The sequence below is a fragment of the Podarcis filfolensis genome, assembly GCF_964270895.1.
Source record: "Podarcis filfolensis genome assembly, chromosome: 1".
Lineage (NCBI taxonomy): Eukaryota > Metazoa > Chordata > Lepidosauria > Squamata > Lacertidae > Podarcis > Podarcis filfolensis.
Window position 1 is genome coordinate 94,542,792 of NC_139604.1, and position 14,340 is coordinate 94,557,131.

A 14,340-nucleotide genomic window follows, 5' to 3' on the forward strand; every position below is an offset into this window, starting at 1 on the left:
GCTGCTGCTGCTGCTTTAACAGCTTTTGGGAAGCTGAAAATTATTTGGAAACTTGCTTTCTGCTCCAGTGCTGCAACAATCCACTTACGCAGCTACCTCTCTGATGTCTTGTGGGGCGAACATGGAAATCTTGCTTACTGCAGCAGACTGAAAAGAGAAGGGGTGATGGAAAGGCTATAGTATGCAAATGCTCCCTCAGTCCATCTCTGGGGTCTCTCTTCCAGTGCAGCTGGGGAAAACTCTTTCCTGGCATGCTAGAGAACTATTGCCTATCAGAGATGACAGTACTGAGCTAGTTGGGCCAGTGTTCTGATTTGATACAACTTAAGGCAGTTTCCTAAGGCCCGGCCCAACTGATGTTTTTTTCAAGTGTCATCTGCAGCATGTCATTGATGCAATAATAGTGCATTCGTGGTGTATTCATCCTGGAACGTCCATGCTTTGTTAGTTGTTCAGTGATGCTTCCTCAACTGTGACATCTTGAGATAGCATGCAGTAACTGCACTAGCAGAACTCAAGCTAGAGCTCTAGGTGCCAGTTTCTGATATTCATTGTGCCGCACCTTCAATAATGCAGCTACAGCTCCCAAACCACTCTGTCTGCTCTGACTCTGAGTCTTATACCAAGTAGTGCACATTTAAGTAGCCAGTGAAGCAGGTAAGTCCCTTGAAATGCCTCTGAAATGGCTCTTCCCTAAGATGTCGTCATGGCATTGTCCGTGGCCTCCTTAGGTAAACCAAGAGGAATCACATCCTAAAGTTTATTTGTACTGACGACAATGGGTGATGCTGAGATCTAAACCACTGAGCTTCTTGGGCTTGCTGATTGGAAGGTCAGCAGTTCGAATCCGCACAATGGGGTGAGCTCCTGTTGCTCTGTCCCAGCTCCTGCTAACCTAGCAGTTCAAAAGCACACCAGTACAAGTAGATAAATAGGTACTGCTGCGGCAGGAACGTAAATGGCGTTTCCATGCGCTCTGGCACTCATCACGGTGTTCTGTTGTGCCAGAAACGGTTTAGTCATGCTAGCCACATGACCCGGACAGCTGTCTGTGAACAAACACCTGCTCCCTCGGCCTGAAAGCAAGATGAACGCCGCACCCCATAGTCGCCTTTGACTGGACCCCTGCTCCAGGGGTCCTTGACCTTTTTACCTTTTACTGACCATTTTTGTATTGCACCCTTCCCCTGAAGAACTCATGGTGTGGTACACAGAGTTACCCTCAGAACAATCGCGACATGTGAGTCAAGAGGAGAGATGATGACTTGCCCAAGCCTAACCAGTGAGCTTCATGGCTGAGTAGGGATGTGTGAACCTGTTCTGTCCCCGACACCCATCGAAACTCAATACGGCTCTCATAATTCATTCTACAAGACTGGAAAGTGGAAATGTTGGCTGGGCCCACTGCAATATCAATTGACTTAAGATAAATCTGTCAAATCATGTGATCATCTAGGCCTCAGGCTTAAAGCAAAACATTTTATAGGAAAATGTTCAGTCCCTTGCATCTCCAGCCAGGACTGGCCTCTCCTCCTGCCCTCACTCGCATGTCAGTTAGGCTTAGAGGAAAAACACTTCTCGTTTCTGCCAATGGGAGGTTTATTTTTAATTCTAATTGTCACACTGTGGGGAAGGGGCACAGTTCATCGAGATGGCAGCTGTGGAAGGGCTTCTGTCCTCATGCACTGTGAAAGCAAATAATAATAATAATAATAATAATAATAATAATAATAATAATAATAATAATAATTTATTATTTGTACCCCGCCCATCTGGCTGGGTTTCCCCAGCCACTCTGGGCGGCTTCCAACAAAGATGAAAAATACATTAAAATGTCACACATTAAAAACTTCCCTGAAAAGGGCTGTCTTCAGATGTCTTCTAAATGTGAAATGGGATGTTGGGCAGAGAAAGAAGACTTTGGCCCTCCCAATCCTTGGTATGTGGCCCCCAAGCAACTACTCCTGAGGGAATACAGCTCTTGACATGAATACAGCCCTGTTACTATTGGAATTCTTTGTAACTTTTCACCTTTAAGTGAGAATATCTTAAGATCTTGAGGACAAAATGCTGATATTTATAAACAAAACAAATCTCTTTTTTTAATGTTGCTACCTCTACACCACCACCAACAATTATTTTTTATCAGGCTGCTGTTAGGCACAGGAACAGGACTAATAATAATAATAATAATAATAATAATAATAATAATAATAGCATCCCTGGTTAGAAATTGAGCAACTAAGTACGGGGGAAAGTGACATAGGATTAAAAGGTGCAGAATCCAGTTTTTCCGAATGCCACTGATTCTAGCCAAGAGGCAAGACTGTCTCCCTCAGAATGACACTGTCCAACCACTGTCTGAGGGCCCACTTCCTTTTGCATCTTCTGAAGCGTGTGCTTCTGCGCTTTCTGGGCCAAGGTTTTTAAAAGCAGACTTTGGAGCCGAGCTCCAGCTGCCTCAAACTGATGGTTTCCGAGTGACATTCTGCTGACGGAGAAGAGGATTAGCCCAAGAACAGCACAAGCTGTGCGTCCTATTCAGTCTTCAGGCTGTAACTCAGCTGCCGGGCCTACACTCTGCCCCACTGCCTGCGAGGAGAGAAAAGAAAAGCCTGTTGACATGGTGAGCGGGGGGCATGCGAGAGTTTTACAGCCCCAGATGGCCAAGGCTGTTTTCTCAGGCAAGATGGATGACGGGCCTGCAGGGAGCACATGGACACATTGAAACAGAGAGTGTAAATCACGCTGGGAGAGGCGGCCGGCGCAGCCAGCTCAAGCCTCTCTCTCTCATGGTCTGCACTTTCCCCAGAAACAGTGCGCCATTGTCCTCGGGCCCAGGCCCTGCGACGCCTCCCAGCGTGAAGTACACGCAGGTTTGGGCCTGGAGTTTAAAGAGCTTTTAAACAGTACATTTGGCAGTAAATGCCTTTTTGTGTAAGGCTGCGAGTGACTCAGGGCTTTACAGACTTCGCCATACGGTCGAGGCATGTTAGATAAACACAGAGATGGCAAAGAATGAAGAGGGGAGGAGGCGCAAAAGTCATTGGGAATGGGGGAAAGAGGGGGAGCTTTTTGTGAAATGTGCTCCGCTACTGAATAGCCTAAAGGTGATTTGTGTGGAAACTGTATCTTGCAGTGCGGTGGGCTCTTGGGAAATACAATGTCAGACCCTCCAAGTGCCCCTATTTTCCAGGGATTTACAGAAGCCGTCCCTGCATGCCTCTGATGGGCCAGGTTTACATTGTAAATATACAGACATGTGGGGAATTTGTTCATGCGCAATGTAGCATGATGTTACTAGAATGTAAACTGCAGTTGGCTAAGTAGGGCAACCCTTTCCATTCACTGAATATTTACACAGCACTTTTCCCCAAGTGCTGAAAACATTTCCCAAATGGAACTTTCCCATCTGCCTTAGCGATGGGAGAGTTTGAAATATGAACGCCTCCAGTGAGAAAAAGGGCTGCAGCTCAGTGAGAGAGCTTCTGCTTTGTGTGCAGAAGGTCCCATGTTGAATCTCTGGGATCTTCAGGTAGTATTGGGAGATACCTCAGACTTAAATCCTGGACAGCTGCCGCCAGTCAGTGTGGACAATGCAAAGCTAGTGAGAGTATGGCAGAGGTGGCTAACCTGTAGCTAGGGATTTTGGAGAATTCTGTCAGGAACAAAAACCAGGAGTGGAAATTGCCACAATGTGCATGTTCATTGGATGTCAGTGAGACAATGTTCACTATCACACCTACTCAAATTTAATTAAACAAACCACAGTCCCTGACATTCAAATGTTACAGGGCACTGTAGCTTGTTTAAAAGTGGAAATGTATGCTTCTTATCAGCTCCTGTTTTGCATGCCAGAAAGCTGGGGGAATGGGAGAGCTTGTGACCCGGAGCTCAGGAAAACTTGTTCACACAGCAAGAAACAATGTTTTCCATTATGTTGATCTGACCCGTAGTCAAAGTATCTGGCTACGGAGGAAAGTCCATTTCCCCAACAACACAACATTGTATGCCTGGATCCTCACAACGAATGAATTGCAAACCAAGCAATTCTTATGTGAAAAACTGATTGCCTGGAAGGGCCCCAAGGCTTACTGTTCCTTTGATGTGCTATGCCGTGCTATAACCCCGAGAGGGAGCTAAAGGAGTAGAACTGAAACCAGTATTTGCACATTCAGTCTTCTAAAAGGGCACCATCAAAAAAAGAGCTCTTCCCATCCAATTTTTGAAAATCCAGACAGATGATAAAGAGCAGGAACAGAGTAAGAGCAAATGAATGTAAGCACATGGAGTTACATATAGCTTGAGTTGAGTGCACGGACTAAGGGACAGAGCTAAACGTTGCCAGGAAAAAATTGTATGTTTTTAGGAGCGATATGGTGGACGTGAGAAAAGTGGCACCACATAAATATTGAGAAGTGGTGGAATTCAGAGTAGGGTTTTTTAAAGATAAATTCTGTCCAGCCATTCTGTAAAAAAAAATATCAAAAATCAAAGTTGGTTTGTTTTATTAACTATAGCAAATACACCAAAATCAAAACAATATATTCAAAATCACATTAATTCTTCAAAGTAAAAATTGATTAAAAAATCAGAATCCTTTTTAAGAGCCAATGCCTTAAACTGCCAGGTAGGGGTTGGAGTCTTGGCTGCTCAGCGTAAAGCAAGCAAAAAATGTGGAGCTTCACCTTAGGCAGAGCGCCCTGGCATCTTAATGCCACCACAGAAAAGGTTCTGACCTTGTTGCCTACCTGCCATACTTTGGAAGGGCATCAAAGGAAGGTCTAGCACAGGGGTGGGGAACCTCAGGCCTGGGGGCCAAATGCAGCCCTCCAAGCCTCTCTGTCTGCCCTTGGGATTCTCCCCAGGCCATACCCACCTCCCATTCAGCAACATTCACCACTGGCTCTGCTTTGCATTCTCTTTGAGTGTTTCTGGCCTGGCTGGAATGTGTCCTTGAACTCTGATGATGCTTCCTTATTTCTTGCCTAGATGGGCTGGGTATGCAGAAATGAGCCTACCCTCTCTTCTCTCTGGCCCGGCCTGCCAGTGACATGTGGCACCCAGAAGACTGGCCTGAAGGAAATACAGCCCTCAGGTTGAAAATAGCTTCCTTTCCCTGGCCTAGGCTAGGGTTTGGGCTAATTCATATGTGTGGAGGCTTCTTGCGATACTCTTAAGATCCCAGTTCATCTTCACAACAACACTTTAGGGTAGTTTAGGCTTGTCCAAGGGCATTTACTGATGGCTGAGGAGGATTCTGGCTCACTAAGAGCAAGTGTATGTAGTGCTATTTCCTTTAAAATATATCCCTTGCGTTTCCCAGCTGATACATGTACCCTCTTCAAAGCAGTGCACTGCAGAAGGCTCCTGGTATTTGATATCAGCCTCTTTCTGCTTCAGTGGAAACTAAATGGAATTGCAATCTCATTTTCCTCTCCCATAGATGACAGTAAAGTAAATCCCCATGGTCTAAGAAGGAGAAACCTTATTACTATCATAGCCTGCCCTCCTGCCCAGTGCCCAAGATTTTCCCTGGCACCAATATCCCACTTGTCAGCAGAGAGTTGAGTAATCTCTCTCTCTGTAGGTCTTTTAGTATCGGGTTTCCTCAGAGACCTCTCTGTACTCTGCCCCCTCTTTCATTTTGGTAATAGCTGCATTTAACAGGCTGCTGTTTTATGCAACAGTGCATTTAAGCTTCAGAGTGGTGTATCCAGATCCAGTGAAGCATAATGGTTAATTAGTATGCAGCAAATCATCTTTAAATTGGACGTCTATGGTTTGTGGACTGTTTGAATTGCTTTTTTATTAACAGTGTATAGAGAGATAATATATCATGAGATAATATGCTTCCTGTCTAAAGAGGTAAGTGCCACATGATTGTAGGAATGAAATGAAATTGGGGTCAGATGACTAATGGGGGAAATGGAGGCGAGTCCTTCTGAACCACCTGATATTTTCAAAGTTTTCATTTTTGAAAAAAAATAAATCAAGGGGGGTGGAGGAGTGAAAGACAAAGAGATAATTAAGCAAACTACTTTTTACTAGCTCAGTAGTAGGGGAAGGGATATACAATAGCTCAGTGAGAGCATATGCTTTGCATGCAGAATATCTTTGGCTCACTCTGGCATCTCCAGGTAAGGGTGGCAAACATTATTGTCTGAAATCATGGAGACCCATTGCTACACAGTGCAGTGTAGAGACAATAAAGAAGTAGAGGTGCTTTTAGACTGTCACTATTTTGAAGTGGAAGTCAACCACATACTGGCAAATTCAAGTTGTGTAATAATAAACAAGAGGCCTTGAGCAACATACCTGCTTCCCCAAAAGATCAAACTTTTTTGTGATAAGGGAAGTTATGGGAAAATGCATGGGAAAGTGTGAGAGAACATTATTACACAACAACCATCTAACCTATATAACAAAAATGATTGCTTTGTGGGAAGCGACTCATAAGTGAAAATAATAATACAGCAATGAAATTTAATGAACATTCATTCTGATAGGTTTGCAGGGTGGTTAGAGGATGTTGCCTCAAGGTAAGGGTTATCCTACCCTTCAGCTGTGTTTTCCTATCATTTTCCCTTTCACCAAAAATCTACTCTTTTGGGGAAGCAGGTTTGTTGCATAAGAACTCCCAGTCAGCTACAATTGCTGAACCTGAAGTTGCTGGTATTTGAGCGAAGCCCATGTCTATGGAGATCCAGCACTTAAAGGGGGGGGGGGTCACCTTGGCTTTATTGCCCATGGTAGCAGCCTACTGAATCCTGTTCCCCATCCTGGATGTAAACAAGTGACTGGCTTTCTCAGCATCTTCTTCCTCTTCACTTCCAGTCTCACAACTGGAGGCAGGAGAACTCTTCACCATCTCTTTTTGTTTTAATGACCCTGAACAATTTAGTATAATCAGCAAACCTGGCCACCTCACGGCTCACCCCTAACTCAGTATTGTTTATGAACAAGTTAAAAACACAGGTCCCAATCCTTCACTTTCTGCACCTCTTCATTTGAAGAACTATTCATTTATTCCTACTCTCTTCTTCCTGCTACGTTACCAGTTCCATATATCTCCAGATCACTCTGCTGTTAAAGGCACAGGAGGAGAAACAGATTAAAAGTTGGCAACCTTCAGTGCTGGATAGAGATGGGGAACAATTCCTCCCCTTAAATCACAGCATTTGTGTGCATATTTTGTTGCAAATTCTATTGCACTTCATGGGTGTTTTCATGTATTTCTACTGTAAAAATAGACAAATTCTGCAATAAAATGGACAAACATGTAACATAAACTATCTTTGATGAAGTGTGCTCTCTTGAGACATAGACAGAAAAAAGGAATGTTAGATGCGACACTGAAATGGGGTTTCTGCCTTGTTATTACTGTGCCTGTCTCTGTGAGAGTTTGATGTTCAACTAAAAAAAGGCCCCAAGCAATTAGCAGGAATAAAGGCTGTTCATTCAAGCTCAGACTTGCCTTCTCAGCATCCTCTGTTTCTTTGAACTGCTCCAGGGAATTGTCTTCTTTGTATTTTACTCTTCTCTTCATGTTTAAAGCTCAGGAGAACTACTGACTCCGTACTCTCATGTAGCTTTCAAAAGCTGCCACTTTCAGATGCTGCAAAATCAGCTCAGGAATACTTTTATGTCTGGAGCCTTGAATCGGCCCAATACTATTTCACTAAGCACAGGGCAGGAAGCGTGGTGCTGTATTCCTCCATGGGACAAGCTTTGCTATCCACTCAACAGTCATTCATCTCTTCTGTGAACATACCCAGAATTAAATCATGCCAGACAGTTGTCTGATGCGGGTGGCGCTGTGGGTTAAACCACAGAGCCTAGGACTTGCCGATCAGAAGGTCGGCGGTTCGAATCCCCGCGACGGGGTGAGCTCCCATTGCTTGGTCTCTGCTCCTGCCAACCTAGCAGTTCGAAAGCATGTCAGAGTGCAAGTAGATAAATAGGTACCACTCCGGCGGGAAGGTAAACGGTGTTTCCGTGCGCTGCTCTGGTTCACCAGTAGCGGCTTAGTCATGCTGGCCACATGACCTGGAAGCTGTACGCCGGCTCCCTCGGCCAATAAAGCGAGATGAGCGCCGCAACCCCAGAGTCAGTCACGACTGGACCTAATGGTCAGGGGTCCCTTTACCTTTACCTTAGACAGTTGTCTGTCATGTTTGGGAGGATATTACATGATATCTGGAATAGGGTCACCAACCAGCTTTGCTCCTTGGTCTTTACCACTACGGAGAAATTGAAGGAGGAACTATCCCTATCTTGCATTTGCTGAAATAACAGGATTGCCGGGGTGGACCCTCGCAGGCAAACTTAGACAAACTGGATGTAAATTCTTCCCTTCAAATCCCCTGGGCAGTGGCTGTAGCTCAGTGGTAGGGCATTTTCTTTGCACATAGATGGTGTTAAGTTCAAACCCTGCATCTTCAGGCAGGACTGAGAGAGATCTCCATCTGAAAAGCTAGAGATCAATCAATACACCAGCGTTTTCTCAATCCCGTGTACCCAAATGTTGTGGGACTACAACTCTCACCATCCCTAGCTAGCAGGTAGTCAAGGAGGATGGGAGTTGTAGTCCAACAACATCTGGGGACCCAAGGCTGATAAAGGCTGCAGTGGACAATACTGAGCTAGATGGAGCAATGGTCTGACTCAGTAGAAGACAGCTTACTATGTTCCCCAAACTGGTCTAGAGCCCCACTGGTGGGGGGAATTCTCTGATGAAGAGGGGACTTCTGTTTCTGAAAACCTTTAAAACACACATACATACACAAACACACACACAACTCTTTGCTTATAAAGGGCTGCTTTGCCTCTGAAAGTTGGGCTATATTTGCATCTGCATCCATAAATTAGCATATGCAAAGTTTATGCAGATTTCTGTCATGGGCCTCCCTGAACATGAACAAAATGTACAAAATCCCATTTAAATAAAATAAATAAACCAGGATGGGGAAGACAAACTGGCTTTATCCTCTTTTTTTCCTACAACTGTTGCGCTATAGTTGTGTGTGTGTTAAACCCAACCAGTCACTTTCTATCACTCAGGATGCTTCCAGATGGGATGAATTGTGGGATGAATGTTTCTCATGCATGCAGGGTTTGGGGGCGGGCAGGGCGGGTTGGAGCACCTGCACAATGTTGTTCTTATCAAAATGCAAGCCCATATCTCCCACCCCCCAGATTTTCTTTGGATTTTCCCTTTCTGGGAAAAATTCAAAACTGCTGGCAGTGTCCCTTTTCTGATATCTCAAAGATCTGTTTACATTATTAAATTTCTGTCTGAAAACACTCCAATCACGATACTTTTAAATGGAGTTTATGCTTGCTCTCCTGTGTGCATGATGATATACTTAGTGTCAGCTCCTCTTGCATTGGTGCGTCTATCTGCACAGCCAGTCTGAGTCAATTTTGTGTTGTCTAGAAGTGTGTTAAAAGGAAGGAAGGATTCAGGGGCCCCTGATTAGGCGTTTGGCTATGCAATATTGAATGTTATCTGTTAACTCTGCTCTATCCTGTTTCGCCTTTGTTATTGTTATTTTTTAAACCAATTCACAAACCAAGAACATATACATTGACCACTAATAATGAACCGTATGTTGCAGACATTACTGCAGATATATTATTCTGTTTTTTGGTGATATACAAATGACAGGTGAAGACTTGGTCTATTAATTTGTATCATTTATGATCCTTGTTTATAAAACCCAATAAAAAGTTATGTTTAAAAAAGAAGAAGGTAGGATTCAGGCAGGGGTGGGTGACAATTTGGAGATCTTTGAGTGCGCTTTTGCTTTTCACTCCTTCAGAAAGCGGTGGGCTCTTCTTCCTTGGAGGTTGTTCAGCAGAGGTTGGATGGCCATGTGCCATAGATACTTTAGTTGAGATTCCTGCATTGCATGGGGTTGGACTAGATGACCCTCAGGGTCCCTTCCACCTCTACAATTCTATGATTGTCTGATTCTATCACTCCTAATGGGGCTGCCAGTTTCCACCCTGCACAACTGTTGCAAAGTCAGGCAATTGTTCCTGCAGCTGCCATGTATGGTTACAAAACTCAGACCAACCAAAGTAATAAATAGTGAGAGCTTTTTGGCAGCAGAAGACCTAGCAGTTGACAGGATTCTGCATGAATTGGTAGGCAGCTGCATCAGCTAGACAAGGAGACAAGGCAGCCCTGTGTGCTGTACGCAAAAGCATGTCTGGCTGTTGTTAGGAAGCCGGCTGTCAGGAGAGAGAGCAGGATTCATGCTCGTGCCAGTCTTTCTCCCATGCAGGTGAGTGGAAATAAGGAGAGCTGAATTTTCATGGAAACAGTCTGTCCCAGACATCAGGATATTCTTCATTTTGGATAATCTGCCTGCTGCTCAGTTGTGACAATTGAACAACACAAACATTTATAAAGTGCCTGGAGCTGTTCAAACAGACTGTTAGTGTGCCTACAATTGATGCTTATTTAAATTATTAGCAATTGGGACCGAACCCAAAAAAATCCAAAAATTCTGTTCCTCACTTGCAAGACTAAGCATATGTTAAGAAAGAGATTTGATGACTGGTTTCTTTTAGAACATAGTATAATTTCTAAGCTGAAATTATTTATTTTCTTTATAAAACTTGCTCTTTGAAATGTATGTTTCTCCCTGTTACCCATATCTTTGATTTGGAGAAAGGCAATGCTCAAGAAAATCACCATTTTATAGTTCAAATCAGGAAAAATAAATACAGTAAATGGACATCCCCCCAGAAAAAAAGCACTGGAGAAAGGGCTATAAAAACCACCAGGTCAGAAACTGCCACAAGGGCAAGGGTGGTACAAACCCCGAGAAACTTATTTACAACCCCCAGCCTGCATGAATGCATGTCGATTGGTGGGAGAATGTGGAATGAAAGTTTTTGGCCTCTGTATGGAGTTGTTGGCATCCATGTTGTCCTGGGAGACAATGGAGGGGAGTCCTGATAATGGTGGCCTGAAGACCCCTCTTCACTACCCCAGGAGAGAGCTGGGGTGGTGGGTTCCCTGGATGTTTGAAGTTGAGTCTTGGATCCAAACTATGAGAGATAGATGCATCTGGAGCATGTGGAAGTTTTGCATACTACTTTGTATTTCTGTGTTGGGCATTATTCTCTCTCCCCTGTTTAGTTTCAAGCTGTCAGATTAGATTGGTTTGTTCATATTGTTTCAAACAAACTTGTCCATATTTATTTATTTTTTGTACAGTGGTACCTCAGGTTAAGTACTTAATTCGTTCCGGAGGTCTGTTCTTAACCTGAAACTGTTCTTAACCTGAAGCACCACTTTAGCTAATGGGGCCTCCCGCTGCCACTGCGCCAACAGAGCACGATTTTTGTTCTCATCTTGAAGCAAAGTTCTTAACCCGAGGTACTATTTCTGGGTTAGCAGAGTCTGTAACCTGAAGCGTATGTAACCTGAAGCATATGTAACCTGAGGTACCACTGTATTTATTTAGTGATGGTATTATTTCTCGTGTGTGTGTATTTGTTATATATTTAATTATTCACTTGATACCTTGTGAGCCACTTGGGGGCCCAATTTTGTGGGAAAGTGTCAATAGATGAGGCTGATCATGAAAATCTTGCAGTACGGAAGCCTCTGTTCAGCATTTCAGCTACCCCATTTCACCCCCACCCTCAGTTTTCTGCCCCCTCCAACAGTCAGCCAAGATTCTCAATGGACTGTTATGAGTGCCTCCCACTTTACAGATTTCCACCCCCAAAATACTTTTGCACTTCTGTAAGCTTCAAGATTCCTCCAAGTCTCCTTCCCTCTTGCGTACTGGGATGTGGGGTGCCTTTTGGACTACATAGCAAGATAATATCTGCTTATGTGAACTCCAGACCTAGTGGAACATGAAGTTACTGATTTCCAAATGGTGCCACTTGCTAAAAGCCTTTATTGTTGCTCAGTGGCTACTGGGGAACTTGGATAAATCAAGTGGATTATGTGTACATGATGCTCCGCTTTGAGACTGGCTGCCAGCAGAGAGATACTTATTGTGGGTTCCTCCTCATAATAGCAGATGAACTGCTGTTCTCTGATTAATAATGTAAATATTACAAAACTCCAATAAGTCTCCAGTGGCTGCTTTCCAAGAGAAACTAAATCTGATCATGCATTGCCTTCCTGGAACTTCTCACTGCTCTGGGAAGTGGAGTGAGGGTAGCACGATAGATTCTAAGCATTGTTATACACTCCTCACTTTCCCTGAGTGGTGGTAAGTCCCAGGAATAGCATTTCTGAGTCATTTCCTGTGGCTGAGAATGTACCGGAGATTCGTGGTGCCTTGGTAATATCTCTTTGTTTACAAATAAGCAAGCAGAGATATTGCTAGCAAGCAGACAACGCAAGTGCTAATCTCACACAAGCTCTCAATGAAGCTACAGCTGTACCTCTGCTTCAGCCAACTGCAGCTAGGAATATAGCAAGCTGCTGTATATCAGGGTCAGTTTAGCTATTTAGCCTAGTACTGTCAACTCTGACTAACAGTGACTCTCCAGGTCTCAAACAGAGAGGGCTTTCTCATCACCTGTTGTGGGGCCTTCAAAATGGTAGGATGTGTTCTGCCACTGAACAATAGTCACTTGCCAGAGTTTCATCTTTCTGTCTCTGTGGCAATTCTGATGCTTCTACTCCAGATGTCCTCCAGCTGCATGCCAAGGCCCCACAACGCAGTTGCTCCCTATGTAATGAGCAACCATACAAGACAGCAGCATATAGATTTTGAGTTCAAATAGGCCACAACTTTATTGGTTGCAGATGTGAAAGGTTTGGCATTGGGTGAAGCCATTTCTTTAAATCCAGCCCATCTGCTGTGAGTGTACCTAAGGGTAAATCACAACATGGGGGAGGCCCTATGACCTACATCAAATAGGGGTAGCCCCGGGGGGTCCCCTCTGGAGGAGTTCTATGGCCCTAGCCCCCATCTGGGCATCGGGCAGAAGCAACTCTTCATGGATCCCATTAACAGAATACCCTTAACCAAGAAGGGGCAAGGAGAGGCTACAGCATCACCTCCAGACCAGACTAAGGCTTACCCAGTGCCTAACCTCACAAAGTTGTGACAATTACTATGAGGTAGGTGAAAACCAAGTGGCCAATGCCAATTGGACAAGTGGAAAAATTCCTGCCTGCCCAGCCCTGAATAATGGCAACTGATATGGAAGATCCCATGAAAAGATTGTGGAGGAATGCTGGCCTGCCCACAATTTATTCCCTATGGGGCGGGCCCTAGCAATGCCCATTGGCTGGGCTGACCCTCCCCCTGAAGAATCCCCAGACCCAGGCTTGTCTACCATTGGCCAATCTGCAGGCTGGCCTGCAGTCTTCCCCAGCTGGCCACCAGATCACTGATGTTAAAGGAAAACGGAATGTCCTTATTACTGCATATTAATTTGTGCTCATGATTGGGGTGGTCATGGGATATTCCTCTGTCAATACTATTTGCCCTGAAGAAGTTTTGAGGCAGACATACTGCTTCTAAACAGCACGTAAGGTCCTGCTAAAACCCTGTAACTTTTCATGCCACAAATGCTCTGGGTTTTTTTATTGTCCTGCTTTTGTTGCGTTAGACTCCCTCTAGACAGTAATAATGTAGAAGCATTGGAGAAGAATCAAAGAACGATTAATAAAGCAAAATAAATTTACCACCAATGCACTATTACTGGGTCAAGAACATGTTTCAGAATACACCTGCAATATAACAGCAGTCGGGAGATGTCCTTTGTCAAGATTTTTTGCAAACTCGTGTACAAGCAGAAGCACTTCTTTTCTTGTTTATGTTGATTTATCACAATGCATCAAACAGCCCTTCTGTGAGTGGAAGGTGCTTTCTGCATGCAAAAGGGTATCTTTGGGGCCAACCCACAACCAATGTGATATTTTCCCTCTATAAAATGAGAACAATAACCTGCACCACAAGATTGTGGTGAGGGCCTGCACAATAACTGAGGATGCTCTAGCAAAAGTTAAGCACCTTGCAGTCCCACTGAGAATGAAGATTTGGCTTAAATCATTCCCATGGACAACCTGATGGCTTCAGAGTGTTTAACTCTAGCTGAATCGTGCCCAGAATTTGTAAAGCACTTTTCACATCAAAAGTGCTATAGAAATAGCAAGGACTAACTAACTAACTAACTAGAGAAATGTTCAAGTGCTAATTTTGGTTGGAAGTGCTCATCTTGATGGTAAAGACAAGGCTTTTAACTATGGATCTGCTTTTCCTTTCTGGCAGCAGTGTGGAATAGAAAGGATTTGGTAAGAATTTTGCTCTTGTCCTTCTTCCACATCTTGTTTCCCAACCTTTTCCT

At 44.1% G+C, this 14,340-nt stretch overlaps 1 protein-coding gene and 1 long non-coding RNA gene across 3 annotated transcripts in view; both read left to right on the forward strand.

Annotated features, from left to right (window-relative positions):
- Window positions 1-14,340, forward strand: part of LOC310766617 — a 246,290-nt gene that overhangs the window by 167,357 nt on the left and 64,593 nt on the right. The window lies entirely within an intron of this gene.
- Window positions 1-14,340, forward strand: part of CCDC9B (coiled-coil domain containing 9B) — a 55,489-nt gene that overhangs the window by 12,032 nt on the left and 29,117 nt on the right. The gene's annotated exons all lie outside the window — the stretch shown is intronic.